General features: G+C 34.1%; 1 pseudogene; it reads left to right on the top strand.

Moving 5' to 3' along the window:
- The first annotated feature begins 921 nt into the window (after positions 1-921).
- Positions 922-19279, top strand: part of LOC113112385 (tyrosine-protein kinase Mer-like) — a 30176-nt pseudogene continuing 11818 nt past the window's right edge.

Below are 19279 nucleotides of genomic sequence, written 5' to 3'. Positions count from 1 at the left end.
GTATGTATGTATGTATGTATGTATGTATTATTTATTTATTTATTTATTTAGATTTTTTTTTTCAGGCCTAAATGATTTAGGGAAATTGCAACAACACTGTAAGAGCAGGTTGATTAGTCATACTCTTGAACAATAAAATGTATTTATTTCTACCGATAATCATTCAAAATAAACTTTTAAATATTAATTATAAAATGATTACCGATTAGTAAACTAACAAAAACATCACATATCGGGTAATATTTTCGAGAGAGGCATCAGGACGCAAATGCATCTCCCCTGTGAATTTCACACAGTGTGAAACCACCATCCCCTTTAGCTGAATAATGACGTGTATATTTGGCTTCACTGTGCAAGAGGAACCTTAAACCTTGTGATAATCTTCATTTGTGAACTACAAATCGAACTGAAAACAATGTATGCAGCTAACTGAGGTCTGCATAGCCTACTTTATCCCAACTTTACACAAAGAATGCTATCATTCAGTCAGTGACGGATGCACAAAAGTTTGAATGAACAAAAATGTGCAAACTAATACAAACAATAAAACTGTTATGAAATCATGAATCAAGTTTGAGCAACGCTGAACATATATTTACATTTTGGTGAAATATTCCATTAAATTTCCTGAGATAGATTCAAGGAGCGTGGACTAAAATTCTCAGCTCCACGCGCATGTCCGGGAAACTCATGAATATTCATGTAACTCCGGTCATGGCACCCGAAAATCTCGTAACACCCCTGTGCCGTCCGTTCCTCTCCAACAGGAGCGCGCGTGGAATCAGCTGCGCTCATCACGGCGATGCGCGCGCATTACAGATCAAAACAGCAAAGATGTTATATGATCTGCACGTACTCTACTTCATGCGTCTGTTGTTCATCTGACACACTTAGAAGAAAGGAAAAAGAATAAAAAGTGCCATGGGCTTTATTTTAGGCAGAAGACTCTCCGCGATGTTGCGCTTTTTAACTCCACTGCTCGTCGGATTGTTTTTACACTCAATCAGAGTCACAACTGGTAAGATGTGCGATTTTCTTAAAGTTCATGTGATGTTTTGTGGATGCTTTATGATGTTTTGTGGATGCTTTAAACGCAAGTGAATCAGCAACCTCAGAAAGTTCATAAAGTGCAGTTAAAGCCCGTGCATGTGATGAGATTTGTGTGGTCTAATGCTTTGTTTTTGTCATTTGGAAGCGATTTACAGTATGCGCAGGATCTTTAAATGGAATCTGGTTGGCAACACAAAACGTTTGCTTTTCTACATGAAAAACTTTGATTGTTACTTATGTACTTTCAATATTCAAGTATAGCTACGCTACTAAATATTAATGAAGTGAATACATTTTTAAGATTAATATGACATTAACTTTTCAGAAATGCAACGTAGATCTCAAACTAGACAGTGAAAATTGATGGACTTTTATTCACTCTGAAGTTTTGAGGATTACAGTGCTGTGATAATAATCTATCTTAGTTTCATAAAGATTTAGAAACTAGTCTGTGACTCTATTTAGGTCCTGTGGTTAAAAAGCTATAAATGATGAGATTTTACTGAAATCTCACAATAGATATTCCTAATAGTTTGTTGTGCAGCACTGTTGTTGACACAATTTTGTTGTTAAATGTCAGAAATAAAATCTTAATTTTATTATACGAATAGGTTGGACATAATAAATTGACATTGTAAATCAAAAACAAAATTAGTGATTGTGGTATTTATGACTCCCTTCGATTAGACAACATTTTGAAAAAAGTTGATTAAATGTTGTTTTTAACTGCATTTTAGTATGACTTTTATTATTTAGAAATCTATGTTAACTAAAGATCCATTAATGTTAACTAAAGGTCCATTCATGTATCTGAAATATTGTTAGCTCTTATTGGCATTGTGAAAACTGGTTTATATGACTTGTAATTTTCTCTAAAACGTGAAGTGATTTATAATATTTTCTAATAAATAAGAGGAACTGGTTAGGATTGAAATGGAGTTACCACGTGTTCGTTCCATTCTAGCTCTTGGCTTAAAAACAAAATATGTTGCTATCACTAAAACACTGATCTACTCTACAGCAACTGATCATTTAATTATACATAATACATAAGTTATATAAGATGTATGAGACCTTTTTGATGGAGTTGCATGAATCCAGAGATAGTATTATGAAAGGCTCTCTCAATAAAAGCTGCAAATACTTCATTTGATATTCGAATGAAATGTAGTTTGGCCGAACCATGTACACCATTGCTTTATATATTGTAAGCCATGGTACCCAATAATTACATGTATGTATTTATATGAGAATTCAAACTATGCTTGCTGTAACCTTGGTATATGAGTATGAATACAGTATTATTAATAATATTGGTATTATTATGGAATCATGTCCAGTGTGTAAAAGTCCAAGTTTAAAAGTGTTTGCACTAATGTTCACAACATAGTTAATATATTTATTAAATTGCATCAGTAAACAGAATTCTTTTTATTAACACTTACAGACAATTTTAAAAAGATGATATTTAAATAAAAAAGTTGGATATATATATATATAAATACATATATACATACAGTCATGGCCAAAATATTGGCACCCTTGGTAAATATAATCAAAGAAGGCTGTGATAATTTATCTTCATTGTTAATCCTTTTGATCTTTTATTGTATCCTTTCTTTGGAAAATAAGAATTTCAAATGGAGAGAAATATCATTTTGAAATAAAGGTTTTTCTCAAATACATGTTGGACAAAATTATTGGCACCCCTAGAAATTCTTATGAGTAAAATATCTCTGAAGTATATTCCCATTCATATTCACCATTTTGAGCACTCTAGCGTGATTATAATTATGTAATTATCCAGCCATGGTTTCCTGTTTCACAGAAATATAAAGAGGAGGGAAAACAAAGACCAAATTCCCTTAATCATCCATCACAATGAGAAAAAACAAAGAATATATTTCTGATGTGCAGCAAAATATAATTGAGCTTCACAAATTGGTGAAATTGCTTTAAGAAAAGAGCTAGAGCAGTGAAAATTAACATTTCCACCATCAGGGCAATAATTAAGAATTTCCAATCATCAGAAAATGTTACGAATCTGCCTGGAAGAGGACGTGTGTCTATATCAGTTTGAGTAGATAAAGGGTCACAGCTGGAGAATTGCAGAAAATAGTTGAGTCTCTGGTTTAGAAAACCTTAAAAAAAATTGTCAAACAGCACCTACATCACCACAAGTTGTTTGGGAGGGTTTCAAGAATAATTCTCCTAGCTCATCCAAGAACAGAATAAAGCATATTCAGATATCAGACATGACTGGAACTTCAAATGTGATTAGCTTCTATGATCAGATGAAACTTAAGAAATAGCTTTTCAGCAGCAAACACTCGAGATGGGTTTGGTGAACACAGAGATGAAAAGTACCCCATGTGTACAAAGAAATATAGTGCTGTATTTCTGATGTTGTTGGCCTATGTTTCTGCTGGAGGCCCTGGACATCTTGTTTAGACACATGGCATCATGGATTCTATCAAATACCAACAGATAAAAAATCAGCAAGTGACTGACTCTGTTAGAAATCTTATAATGGGCCATGTTTCGATCTTTCAACCGTACAATAATCCAAACACAAACCTCAAAAACAACACAGAAATGGGTGACATCTGCTAGCTTCTGCTATGGCCATTCCAGTCCTCTGACCTGAACCCTACAGAAAATGAGAGGAGTGAACTGAAGAGAAGAAGCTGGGAATCTAAAGGGTCTGGAGAGATTCTGGATGTAGGAATGGTCTCTGTGTTCTCTAACCTCATCAGGAATTATAGGAGAACATGTAGAGCTGTTAAACCGGCAAATGAAGGTTTCAAAAAGTATTGAATAAAAGGGGGCCATTAATTGTGGCCAATGTGTATTAGAGAATAACATTTATTTCCTAATAATTTTTCTCTCCATTTTAAATTCTTATTATCCAATGATATATATTTTTTCGTTTTTGTTTAAAAAAAAAAATAAAAGATCAAAAGGATTAACAGTGATGATGAATTTTCACAGCCTTCTTTGATCATATTTACCAATGGTGACAATATTTTTGGCAATGATTGTATGTATGTGTGTGTGTGTGTGTGTCATTTTTAGTAATATATAATAATTATATAAGCATATAATTAATTATATATGGGTGTGTGTGTGTGTAAACATAAATATATTAAACAAATCTATATATAAATATATAGACTAATAGCACATCTCTCTCTCTCTCTCTCTCTCTCTCTCTCTCTCTTTATATATATATATAATATAAGTTATTATTGAAATACTTTATTAATATATATTATTTATAATTTCCAGATTTAGTTAAACATCTTCACTCTCATGATTGACACGCTTATATTTGCTCAAACAGCTGTCAGTTGGAAACATCCCCTCGCTGTGGTCCATCAGAGAGAGTCACCTCATTGGACGAGGCAGGGCCGTTCTTTCAGGCCGACGCAGGCAACAGAGCCACTGATTGTCCCGGCACGAGCCCGCAGCGTACATCTGTCACAGGAGGAGATCCAGAAGCTGCGCTTCAAACCCACCGTGGGCACAATCCAGCGGTCAGAGGGGGCAGAGGTCAAATTTAACTGCTCCATCGACATCAATGACGTCAACCAGGACCTGAATATTCTGTGGTTCAGGAACGGTAAGGAAATCCCTGATGGCATGCAGACAGCGATCTACACTCAAGGGACGGTCACCCTGCTGTCCACTATGAGGTAATTATGGCTAATAATATCTGCCAGAATATGTTTGCAGATCATTGCCTTCGGCAGATGAACAATCTGCCCTTTTCACAGATTAACCTATCGAAGGAATTGTCAGAAATGTTCTTCATTTATTGCCTTTTGACATTGCCTTTCAGCATTAGAAGTGTGAAGAGAGCAGATGCTGGAGAATATCACTGCAGGCTCAGTGTCATTAACAAGATCATTGAGTCAAATCCCATCATTATAGAGGTGGAAGGCAAGTGAACCTTCAACTCGGTGACACAAACCCTTGCTTGTGCATTTTAGACAATTAATGTTGTGCCACATTTGACTCAAATCCAGGCTTGCCGACCTTCACCATACAGCCGAGCGACGTGAACATCACGAGAAACACTCCCTTCACACTGACCTGTGAGGCGTTTGGCCCTCCGAATCCTGTGACCATTACGTGGCTCCACAAAGGCAAGAGATTTGAAGAACACAAGGAGTCTCCCAGCACCATCACCATTGAAGGTAGGAACATGTGGGATTTAGTTATGGTCCTCGACACTCTGTGTGAACTTTGTTCTTTTGGAAGACGACTCAGAAATACTTTAGTTTCTTAACATCTTGATATCAGTACAGCAGAGAATCAAAAAGCCTTAAAAGTGTTCAGAAAGAATTAGTTTTGAAGATTTTTGTTAGGTTATGGTAATAGGTTTGTTGTTCACATGATCATTTTTGAGAATTGGAAGTTGTGCCACAAAGTTGTACTTTCCCAAGAGCCTGTTGATACTGAATGACCCTTCAGTGCACTGTTACAAGATGACCAAAAACACGATGAACCGTTCTTCTGGTAAATCATGACATCCTTATTGCAGGAAAACATTAGTCGGTGAAACTTTGAACAACAGCAAACAATTATAATTGAAACTTTAATTACACTTCGAGTGTTGAGTGAAGACTTGCATGTTTTGGAGACATGAAAGATTTTTATTTTTTTATTATAATTTTTTTTAAAAGATTTTAAGCTTATTTAAGTGTTAATAAAATTGCATTTACAAAAAATTTGATTGAATTTATTTATTTTAACCATTTATTTTGATTTATATACCATTATATTTATATATATTTTGAATTTTTCCTAACTTTTGACTATTTTTTCTAAGTTTTAGCTTTATTTAGCTTTATTCTAGCTTTATTTGAATTAAATATTTAGTAATTTTAGGACTCGGGGCAATGCTTCTACTTTTTATTTAGCTATTTTAATTGTATTTGTTCATCTAATATTTATATTTGACATTTTTTATTTATTTATGTTTAGCTTTATATCAGTTTTTATTTTGGTGATTTAAAAACTTTTTGTCTGATATTTATATTTTACATGTTTTTTAATATTTATGTTTCACTTTATTTCAGTTATCGTTTTAACAAACTCTGCAGACCCGGTACCGGGTCCGAAAATAGCATGCCACATGTTTGTGTCTCATTTGCATATCCTTCCTTATATGGCATTTGCCCAAAAATGGGTTCATTTGAAAGCTTAGAGTGTTTTCTTTACAAAGAATACCATTAATTGGGGTTTTATGATAAATAAAGTAGTCAAATTAAGCTAAGAAATATATTCCCCCCCCCCATAAATTTCCATCTAACGATTGCGAATACGTTTTCGTAAGAATGTGTATTTAAAATATTTTTCACAAAACAGTCAAGTCATATATCACAAGAAAGCTCTCATTCTCAGGAATCTGATGATGTAGATCATTTTATTGTGTGACAATCACAGATCTTCAACAGAATCGCGATGTAAAATTTCTCACCTTATTATTTATACATTTTGCACCGCTTCAGTCAGCCGCAAACAGCCACGCATACCTATATACTCGATATAATCTTTTAGATTAGAATCTCTTCTTTCAAACAAGACCATTTTTACGTTTCTGCGTGCTTCCATTGCTGAGATATAAAGCGTTTTGTACAAGTGCGCAAAAGCGCTCCAATGGCTGTTTTATTGAAAAGATCTTCAAGTCATATAGACGGGTCTAAATGCCTTTCTTCTGGTATAGACGTCTGTTTTCTTTTGTGAAGCGCTATTTGTCCTGATAGGTGCCATTCACAAGTCGTTCTCTCCAATCGAAGCTGTGATTCAGCACCGCGGGGGTGCTGGAACTGGACAGCGACTGCCCACTCCTTTTCCGCTTGTGGAGACGCAATGATGTCTGGGAAACTGAGTCTTTGGCTGCTTCTAAACAAAGGACACGCGAGGAAAAAACTACTAATGGCCGACGCTCCGGATTTATAAAGCATTATATTCATAAAACAAGTTACGGGTGGCCAACTTCGCCGTGGAGAGGTCAGGACGCGCATCTGGTAAGCCTATACGCGTGCTACTCGCTTTCATACATTTGATTCTTTATTCTGAGGCTTGGAAGCTTCGCTAGCAATAAGCTAATATGTTTATTTTCATAACTGTGCAGTGTTCGACCGCATCTCAGTGAATGTACAGTAATCCGTACAGTACTGGGGGAATAAACATAAATTAGTTTGTTGACGCTCCGAAGTTCGCGCAAAAGCTTCGGGGAGCTTGTTTACACTGTATAGAAACCGAAACCAAAATACACGCTGATAAAAAATCAAAATATGAAATATGAAAGAGACCGGCAAGGTCTCTCAATCTCTACACGATGCAGAATAGACATAAATGAAACGATATGAATCTGGAGATTGTGGATTCTATTTTAGATTGTGATAGACCAGATATTTTTTATAATTTTATGCATGCTGCTATCGTGTAATATGACTTATTCTCTTTCAGAAAACCCACACACAAAAAAAGCACATTGTATTGAGATGGTTCATCATATGTGAAACAACATAAATAATACTATTTGTCACAAACAGCAGCTTTTTATGTAACTTCTGAGTGTTTTCTGTCAAATAATATACAGAGATCACATTATTCCATACTGCAAGTGTGCAAAAGATGACTTCATACTTATTTAGACAAAAATTTTATACAAAAATGGTATTATTCCTTCCTTCAGTTGGAATAGAATAACTTTTGCATAGATTAGGATAGAAAGAAATTTCTGTTTTCCTCTAATAGCAGACAGTTGGAAGAATCACAAGCAATTGGTCTGAAGTTGCCAGCCCCTTCAATGCCTGAGTTATACCATTTCAAACTTCAGTTTACACAAATAAAATAAAAAAGCGCCTTGTTTTTTTCCCTATTTATTATAACACAGACAGCATATATTGTCATTTTTATCAATTTCAACAGTGTTTTATGTAATTTCAAAGGGTTTCCTTTGAAATTATACCAAACTTTCTGAGCTTACACTGTAGCATTAGTATAGGGAAGCATTCAAAATTAGGTAGGAAAATGAAAAACGGAAATCCCCAAAATAGCATTTGTGCTTAAGAGGTTAATAATATTAGTGCTTTGATCTAATCTAAGGTAATTGTCAGTCAGTGCAACATTTCTAATTTTCATTTAACAGATTTTTCCATATAATCTTTATTTTTAACTTTAATTCAGTTAATTAATTTTCTATTATAGTTATTTTAGTTCTCAATGACAGCGTTGCAGTGAGGATCCTTAGCAACAGTCTGAACTCTAGAATTCTCTTATGCATTTATTTTCCAAACAGATGATGTCATAAAACCTCTTAAATCTATTTTTATTGTCTAGCTTCTGAAGTGGTTAGAACTTCCAGTTTTCTCAAAAGTAATCTGTTTCACATTCCATGCAGGGCCATGTATTCCCATGCAGGTCCCCAGCTGAGCTCATCCAGCGTATTTTGTTTTCTACAGTTATGGAAAATGTGCTCATAACAGATATCGTGAAATGTAACTGAGCTTGCAGGAAGCTACTGAAGCTGGTTTGTGCATTTCGTGTCGACTCACAATAATAAGTCTTAAAAGTCAGTGAGATAAAATTTACTGATGATGACAAACAGTGACTGCAGTGATTTAAACTGTGGATAATTTCCTTTTTTGATTACATCGAGAGGAATAATTACATTAGTTTCGGTTTTGATGAGTCATTTGATTGAAGAAAGGGAAATTCACCCTATCTATGATATGAATGAATGTTATCAGTCTTACTGTAAACCAGTCATTCATACATGTTTAAATGTAAAATTTTTGTACCTCATAATTTTTTAACCAGAAATTCATAACTTGATCTTCTGGTGAGACGACAGGCTTCTCTCTGGTAACCAGAGTGATCCTTAGTATTACTGACATCACAGTAAAATAGGGCACAGTGTTTCACCTGTATTTAAAATTTTGTACGTCATTGCTTTGCTTTTTATGGTTAAAGGAAATTTCTGTAAAATTACTGAAAATTACCAGTACAGATTTTTTGTTTGTTTGTTGTTTAAATATTGTAGTTTTTGTTAAAGGGGTCATATGATGCTGTTTTTAAAGATCATTATTTTGTCTATTTGGTGTAACTGAATATGTTGATGAGCAGTCTTCTCTGATTGGCCAGCTGACCCAGTGCATTGTGATTGGCTGAACACCGCAAGCACTTGTCAGAAATGTAACGCCCCTTTCCACAATCGCCAGCTTCTTCTTTCAAAATAAATGTAAAGACAGTTAATAATGTCCTTAGTTTCACCATCAGTATAAGTCTGAAAGAGGAACAGAGTCACGTGACTGAGATGAAGCTCGTGTGTGTTTGCAGTGCACAAGCCACAGACGATTAAGACAGTTGACTCCATTGTAATGTCTATTTCACTTTCTCTCTCTCTCTCTCTCTCACACACAGTCAATATCAAATACTTAAACTAATAACAAAACATACTTACAGTAACTGATTCAGAAGCGCCAGATTGTCGTAGCAAAGTCAGAATGACCTCCTCTCCTAGGTTCACAAAACGCAAATATTCCCACATCGTGATGTAGACATGTGGGGGCGTGTTTAAACAAGGTGTTTCAGGGGGGTGTGGCAGAGTCTTAACTTTGATAAAGAATATCTCTTTGGATTTCAGATTTTAGTCTTTGCCACTTTTTTTCTTTGTTAAAGTTTTAGTTAAATTCAGTTTTTTCGCGACTGTTACAAACTCAGCATCTATCTCGTCCCATGCTGTGCCACCTTAAATTACATGGCTTGTTAAAGATTGATGTCTTGTTATTTACTAGAACATCCTAGCAACCATATTGCAATGCCCTGGCCATTACACAGAATACCAGTGACCAGTTTCAGCAATTATGTAGATGTTTTTTTTGTGGTTAATCTCTTAGGTATGGTAATCAGTTTCTTGCCAACAGTTGTAAAGCTGAGTTATTGTGAAAGCAGGAGTTTTATGGTTAAAGTTTACTCACCCGGTGTTGATATCACACACACAAAAGCCTCATTCAGGGGCCCCGGCGTCCCTACAGAGCCTCGAAATTAACGGCCAGATCAAATTTTAGCTGTCTGGAGCCAAGAGCTCATTAAAATAAAGGATTTTTAATGCGTCTTTGCAGCTATGTTCAACAATAATAATCGTCTCATCAGGAACCATTTTAGTTGTAATACTGTCATTCATGGTCCTTTTTAAGATGGAAACAAGTTTCATTATAGGTTCTTAAAGATCATCCTATTGGTTCAGCATACTATACGTGATCTTTTAAAGAAGCTGAAAGTAAAGTGCTTTTTAACTCTTCAAAAGCACCAGAGCATTTTCTGAAGAAACACACTACGCTGTAAAAGGTTATTTTTCAAAACAGAAATATGATTGGAGTACGTTTTACAAGAAAATCCTTTCATTCTTTCTACTTCAAAATGTTCTGAATGGTTGCTAGGAAGATGTTAGTGTTGCTAGGTGGTCTTTCTCCATATACAGTAAAACACATTTCTTGGGGACTATGTGCATATATTCTGGGAATGTCCCAAAGTACTATTGTATTGGCAGTGGGTTAAAAGGGAAATTAGTAACATTTCAGGAAGGGATGTATCAATGCACACTGTGTTTTATTTATTTTTATTTTTTTTATTTTTTTTTGCTAGATTGTTTCAATTTGGATCAGTTCAGTAAATCCATGTAAATCTCACTTATTTGTATTATATGACACTGTGAACCGGATGAATGTGCACGAACCAACTGTAAAAAAAAGGGACACAAAGACTGAAAAAAGAGACATATAATTGAGAAAAAGACAGCAGACTTGCAGTTAAAATCTGACTTTTTTCAACCGAAGTGGGCACTTATTGAAACATATTTGCTTGAAGGAAATAGCTCTAGTATATATTAAAGCTTGAACCATGCAGATAATTATCCAGTATGTGGTGCATTTACTGATTTGCTTTCAGGGACTTTTGCATTTATCTTTAATTTAGTGGGGTTTTTTCTTAGTGTTTATTTATTCATTTACTTCTCATGTATTGATATTGTAAGTAAAAGTTATGTAACAGTGTTTTGTTAAAAAAAAAAAAGGTTCAGTAAACAGAGGAAAACAATTCCTTGCACCTCATTATGCAGATGAAATGCCCCAAACACGGCCATGTTATCTTGCTTTCAGAGAGAGACGCCTGCTGTTTGGAATGCAGTTGTTGTAGACGGTTTGGGAAGGTGATTACTAAACCACTTTGATGACAGTCTTTGCCTCAGGCATTTCAGATTGACCAAAACAACATTTCAGATGCTGTGCAAGTCACCTCTTTTTTGATGTGCTTTGAGGAATTTATTCGATAAATGTGTTTCCATCATATTTTATGCACTTGTTCTTATTGGATTGAAATTTATCCTTCTCAATTGAGTGCACAAGTTTAATGCACATTTCTAGAATTTATGCACATCTTGGCGTTTCCAATTCCATCCAGCATTTTTTAAATGCGTACAAATATGGGTGGATGGTAACATAGCTAGTGTTAAATACATTGCTCTAGGCAAATAAAAGAAGAACAGTAATGTAAAATACAGTTTTATAACTATGTAAAAAAACAAAAAAGGTCATTTTTGTAGTTCATTGTAGTTAATTTTAGATCCTGACTAAAGAGGTGAGTTATTCACTATTCACCACTGCTCTATATCTAGTTAAAGATCTGTAAATGCACATCTAGCGGGCTTTTATCTGGCTCTGAATATGACAATTCAGTTTAAAAATCAGATCAGATAGGTTCATTTACAAATGGAATAAGTGCATTGTCACCTCTTGTGTATGTAGGGCACAAAAAGGCTCTCTAAGATTGTGGTAAAACTACATTCCAGCTCACTTCTGCTTTTAAAGTGTCATTTCTTACTGAAATAGTTTCAAACAGTGTTGAATAGAAAGCTTCTGATTTTCCATGTTGGACTGGGACTCACTGTCCTGTCGGGCTCACAATGACTGCATTACGTAATGCACACACAAACACTTTCATTCTTCCTCTGGATGCTGTGATGTGTGTTTCCATTAAGAGGGAACTAGTTTGAGCTGGATATGACAGTTTCTTATGTGCGGACTTTAGCCAGTAATTACCACTCAAGTTTCTAAGTGTGCACAGAAATGCTGAGTTTGGTGAAGCTATTACGAAACCACTGCCACTGAGAAAGTGCTTAATCATTCAGAGCATATTAAGCACCGGCTCCACTTGTGTTTAGAGTCACAACTGAAATGTAAAATATAAAATATGCTTCATTCCCTCCTAATAACAAGTTAACAAGCCAACATTTTAGATTTCTAAACTGGTTCCTAACTATTCAAAAACTAAAAAAAAAAAAAAAAGAAACGGCTGGATGGTTGATTGGGAAAATATAAAAAGAATTATGTTTTTCAGTACAACAGTAAAATTGCAATTCTAAAATTAAAATGCAGCTTAATTAATAATAAAAAATTAATTATTAATTAAGAAGAAAAATAATAAATAAATAAAATAATCATTAAGCTACATGTTAATATTTTAATGTTTCAGCATTTACTGTGACCAAATGCACTCTTCTCGTGTTTATTATCTTTATTTTATAAGTGCACAAAGTTTTGTTGTTATTATGTATGTATACAAACTTTACAGATTCGATTGATGTATTGCTCTTGTCTGTACGATCAAAACTGAAAGTGTAATTTAAGTTGAGAAAATGGCTCATAACGCACATTAATCGACTTCAGAGGGTTAACGTACACAGTGAATCACGCTTCACACATAATTATTTAATTAAATTGTGAGAATTGGTTTTGCTTAATTTAATTAATTTAGATTTATTATGATTAATTATGCAGCCCTAGATGTGTTTGGCAGTTTGCACCTTTCTTTTTACTCGGCAATCCGGAATACTTTAAATGTTGGAGTTACCATGGTACATAAACATTGCTTAAAATAATTTTTTTGTTAGCACTATAGTAAACATTCAGATTTTGTTGCATCCGAATGCAGGGCCTGCTAGCATGGCTGTTCTCCAAACCCATAATTACAGGCCATCAGAAATCTAGCGTATACTTCTTGGCACACATGCAGAAATACAATCTGTCCAGCCTGCATGCATGCATGTTTTTTTGTAACCATGGTTTTTTGTAGCCTTTTTTTTGTGTGTGGTAAATCTTCTAAATTTAGTCAGTTTGACGTATGTAAAGGAGTTTGGAGATCAGTCATTTTTCTAATGAACTAAAGCTAAAAATATGAATTTAACTTTCCAAAACATCTTGAGCTGAGATTTGGCTCATGATGTTTCTGCGCAATTTCAAACTGAATAGTTTATTTCATAGTTTAAATCTAGGCAACTCTTTCTGATTTGATTAGTTTTCCTGGCATGTTTTATTGTACATTGCTTTTAACTAAATCTTCTTTGGGTAAGAGGCAGAAAAAGTCTTCTTAAGGGAGGAGAATAATTCATGCAAAACATCCCTGTGAGTTGGTCTCAGCAAAGTAGGTATCATGTAGGAAAGTTTATATTCAAGAATCCTTGCTTTTCCATGTCTAGACTGAACCTGTAATTATTCCTAGCCTCAATCTATTATTTAAATTTGTATCTTTTTCCAGACGTGGTTTCATTAGCGTGGTTCAGTCGCTTGAGAACGGAGGCACTATCTGTCCCTCTGACAGTCAGAGATAGACACGTTTAGTACTAAGAAGGATGTCAACAAACCAGACAAGCAACTTCCTGTCAGCTCTGTTGGGGGACGCAATGTGTCCTTTGTGACCGCGGCTCTGAAATGCACTCGCACAAAAGGGATATTATGATTGGGCTTGTTTCAGAGTGGGACTGGAGTGTTGGCATGGAGTGCCACTGAAAGACTCGTACTGTGCCACACGCTGGCGGTGAAAGTTACGTGGTTTTGCATCCTATTTACCAGGTTGTATATTATAATATGTTCCAGGGATACTACTAGGATTCTTCCTTTACTTGTATACATAGTCAATCCAAGATAAAACCTAAATAAATACATGTAAAATTATTAATTTGAGGAGGCCCATTCATATTCAAAATCATCTGTAACACCGAGTAAAGCATTGAAAAGCACTAACTCAAGTGCTGCCGTAATATATGTTTACATTTAGTTGTGCACAACTCACATCCAAGATGGTTTCCAGATTTGTTAGTGTTTGTGTGGTATGATCTTTTTGAAAGAAGTCTCTTATGTCCAACAAGGCTGCATTTATTTGTTCAAATATACAGTAAAAAAAAAAAAAAAAATTTGAATTTATTTGAAAAAAGTGTATTATGTAATGCTGAATTTATATATATATATATATATATATATATATATATATATATATATAATTTTTTTTTTTTTTTTTTATAGAAAGCAATTAATTGCATCCTTGCTGATTAAAAGTATTGCTTTTTGTTAAAAAGAAAGAACATTGCCCCTTAAATTTTGAACAATATATAAAACTATCAGTAATAAATAAAAACAATCGTTTGCGAGCACCACTGATTCTTCCCAAACAGGCTCCCATTTTTTTCATGGTTGAGCCAAACGGGTCGTTCCTCCCCAAATTTAACACTATTGGTTGAGCTTGAAATTCACATGTTGGGTCAGTCATACATGTTTTCATTCTTCAGAAAGTCCAAAAAAAATGCACAGACAGTACTTTTAGTATATGGATATTAAAGTAAGCTAAACGTTGTAATTTTTGTTCTGTGCAGGTATTGATGCACCCACTCAGTTCAGCTGTGAAGCTCACAATGAGAAAGGCCTCACAGTATCCAAAGAAGCTCACATCAATGTCAAAGGTAAAGCTGTTCTATTCTATTTCTATTCTGTTCTTTTCTATTCTATTCATTTATATGCTATATTTTTTACATTTTCAGTTTTCATTTAAATGTTAGTCGCTTCAGTCGTTTTTATTTTATATTCATTGGAGTTATTTTAGTACTTTTTAATTTTTAAGACAACTTTTTTAATTTTCAAGCTCTTAATCTAATATTTTTACTTCTGTTTCATTTCAGTAAAAAAACAAAAGATTTGTACATTTTCATATATATATATATATATATATATATATATATATATATATATATATATATATATATATATATATATATATATATATATATATATATATATATATATATATATATATATGGAAACATTACTATTTTTAATGTTTTTGAAAGAAGTTTCTTCTGATCATCAAGCCTGCATTTATTTGATTAAAAATACAGAAAAAACTGTAATATTGTGAAATATTATTACAACTTAAAATAATAGTTTTCTATTTGAATATACTTAAAAAAAAATGTATTCCTGTGATGCAAAGCTGAGTTTTCAGCATCATTCCTCCAGCCTTCAGTGTCACATGTAACATCAGTCGATCACATGATCATTTAGAAATCATTCTAATATTCTGATTTATTATGAGTGTTGGAAACAGTTCTGCTGTCTAATATATTTGATCAATAAAAGGTTAAAAAGAACTGCATTTATTCAAAATAAAAAAAATAATTCTAATAATATATTTTCTTTACTATCACTTTTTATCAATGTGACACATCCTTGCTGAATAAAAGTATTGATTTTATTTAAAAAAAAGAAAGAAAAAAAAATACTGACCCCAAATTACTGACCAGTTGTGTATATTGTTATTACAATATTTATACTTTAAAAACATAGCTTCTTTTTTGTTGCTTTTTTTTTTTTACTTTTTAATCATCAAAGTATTCTACAAAAGTATCATATGTTCTGAAAAAATATTAAGCAGCAGAACTGTTTCCAACTTTGATAATGAATCATCATATTAGAACGATTTCTAAAGGATCATGTGATAATGATCCTAAAAATTCAGCTTTGCATCACAGAAATAAATGATAATTTAAAGTATAATAAATGTAAAACTTAAAATTTTAAATTGTAATAATATATCACATTACATTTTTTTTCTGTATTTTTGATCAAATAAATGCAGGCTTGATGAGCAGAAGAAACTTCTTTCAAAATCATTAAACATAGTAATGTTTCCAACCTTTTTTTTTCTTCTTTTTTTTAGAGCTTCCTGACAAAGTGTCAAACGTCACAGTATTAAAACGTGAGGCCAACAAACTCCTCATAAGCTGGACACCGGGACACGACGGCTTCTCTCCTCTCAGCACATGCTCTATCACAGTAAGAAGGACAAAACAATCAACATTACTTGTGCAAGGCCGCTGCATTGTGATGAAACCTCTGCAGAACATTGTGTTCAGTTCGGGAAGATTTCTTATTGTTTGGTTCTCTAACCAGGTTTAAACTCAAAATTTTACCTTTTAAAAGAAATAGACATGACCCTTCAGTATAAGATCCTGCACCCATTTTAACATCCACCAGGTTGATCATAATTCTGATCACTTGGTAAAGTAACAGCACAACTTCTAAATGATGATTGTAGATTGTTAGAACAAATAATACATGTGTTATCCTGCATCTGTTCCAGGTGCGAGAGCTTTTGGAGCCTGGAAGCCCCACTGCCGCACACCCTACACGCGTGCCTCCGTTCCAGTATTACATCACCAACCTCAAGGCCATGACCTGGTACAACATGAGCGTGTCCTGCACCAATGAGATCGGGTCGTCCCCGCCCAGTGTCTGGGTCCAGAGTAACACCACAGAGGGCGGTGAGTCTGCTCAGATACACCTGGAGCAAATTCCTCCACTTCTTGACAATCTTTTTTTTTTATTCTTCTCACCAAGGCTGCATTTATTGGATCAAAAATACAGTAAAATCAGTAATATTGTGGAATATTATTACAGTTTCAAATAACTGTTTTTATTGTAATATATAGTCAAATGTAATTTATTCCTGTGATGTGCAGTTGTATTTCCAGCATCATTACTCCAGTCTTCAGTGTCACATGATCCTTCAGAAATCATTCTAATATGATGATTGGATGCTCAAGAAACATTTTTAATTATAAGAGTTGAAAAAGTAAAGAGATGTTAGTTAGAAGTCACTAATGTAATACTTCCAGTTAAATCTGCACTCTGGAAATGGAAAATGAAGCTAAATGTGAAAGAGTCAAAAGGAGAAGTAACATTTTGCTAATAGGAGGAAGACAATTATGTCTCTATCCAAGAGTTTTCCCAATGCCGTGTGGGAATGGGAGTGGGCTGGTAGTTAGAAAGGATTTTCCTGTGGGTTATGTCTGTGAAGGATTTCCTCTGTATTCCTAAAAGAACAGTGAAGGATACTTTTAGTCTCTGATAAACATCGTGTTTTACGCGATACTGTACTTTTAATTTAATACAATCTAAAAGTTAGTACTACTTCAAAAAAATAAATAAATAAATAATATATATATATATATATATATATATATATATATATATATATACAGTATTGTTCAAAATAATAGCAGTACAATGTGACTAACCAGAATAATCAAGGTTTTTCGTATATTTTTTTATTGCTACGTGGCAAACAAGTTACCAGTAGGTTCAGTAGATTCTCAGAAAACAAATGAGACCCAGCATTCATGATATGCACGCTCTTAAGGCTGTGCAATTGGGCAATTAGTTGAATTAGTTGAAAGGGGTGTGTTCAAAAAAATAGCAGTGTGGCATTCAATCACTGAGGTCATCAATTTTGTGAAGAAACAGGTGTGAATCAGGTGGCCCCTATTTAAGGATGAAGCCAACACTTGTTGAACATGCATTTGAAAGCTGAGGAAAATGGGTCGTTCAAGACATTGTTCAGAAGAACAGCGTACTTTGATTAAAAAGTTGATTAGAGAGGGGAAAACCTATAAAGAGGTGCAAAAAATGATAGGCTGTTCAGCTAAAATGATCTCCAATGCCTTAAAATGGAGAGCAAAACCAGAGAGACGTGGAAGAAAACGGAAGACAACCATCAAAATGGATAGAAGAATAACCAGAATGGCAAAGGCTCAGCCAATGATCACCTCCAGGATGATCAAAGACAGTCTGGAGTTACCTGTAAGTACTGTGACAGTTAGAAGACGTCTGTGTGAAGCTAATCTATTTTCAAGAATCCCCCGCAAAGTCCCTCTGTTAAAAAAAAGGCATGTGCAGAAGAGGTTACAATTTGCCAAAGAACACATCAACTGGCCTAAAGAGAAATGGAGGAACATTTTGTGGACTGATGAGAGTAAAATTGTTCTTTTTGGGTCCAAGGGCCACATGCAGTTTGTGAGACGACCCCCAAACTCTGAATTCAAGCCACAGTACACAGTGAAGACAGTGAAGCATGGAGGTGCAAGCATCATGATATGGGCATGTTTCTCCTACTATGGTGTTGGGCCTATTTATCACATACCAGGGATCATGGATCAGTTTGCATATGTTAAAATACTTGAAGAGGTCATGTTGCCCTATGCTGAAGAGGACATGCCCTTGAAATGGTTGTTTCAACAAGACAATGACCCAAAACACACTAGTAAACGGGCAAAGTCTTGGTTCCAAACCAACAAAATTAATGTTATGGAGTGGCCAGCCCAATCTCCAGACCTTAATCCAATTGAGAACTTGTGGGGTGATATCAAAAATGCTGTTTCTGAAGCAAAACCAAGAAATGTGAATGAATTATGGAATGTTGTTAAAGAATCATGGAGTGGAATAACAGCTGAGAGGTGCCACAAGTTGGTTGACTCCATGCCACACAGATGTCAAGCAGTTTTAAAAAACTGTGGTCATACAACTAAATATTAGTTTAGTGATTCACAGGATTGCTAAATCCCAGAAAAAAAAAAATGTTTGTACAAAATAGTTTTGAGTTTGTACAGTCAAAGGTAGACACTGCTATTTTTTTGAACACACCCCTTTCAACTAATTGCCCAATTGCACAGCCTTAAGAGCGTGCATATCATGAATGCTGGGTCTTGTTTGTTTTCTGACAATCTACTGAACCTACTGGTAACTTGTTTGCCACGTAGCAATAAAAAATATACTAAAAACCTTGATTATTCTGGTTAGTCACATTGTACTGCTATTATTTTGAACAATACTGTATATATATATATATATATATATATATATATATATATATATATATATATATATATATATATATATATATATATATATATATATACTAAATGTAATATTATTATTATTATTATTATTTCAGTTTTAGTTTTTATTTGTTTCCAAGTTGTTGAGTTTAGTGCTTCAATTTAAACATATTTAAATTGTTTCTATTTTTGTTTACTTTTTCTTCTGATATT

Source organism: Carassius auratus, chromosome 13, assembly GCF_003368295.1.
Source record: "Carassius auratus strain Wakin chromosome 13, ASM336829v1, whole genome shotgun sequence".
Lineage (NCBI taxonomy): Eukaryota > Metazoa > Chordata > Actinopteri > Cypriniformes > Cyprinidae > Carassius > Carassius auratus.
The sequence above is the reverse complement of the archived record's forward strand: the minus strand, read 5'-3'. Positions and strand labels throughout refer to the sequence as shown.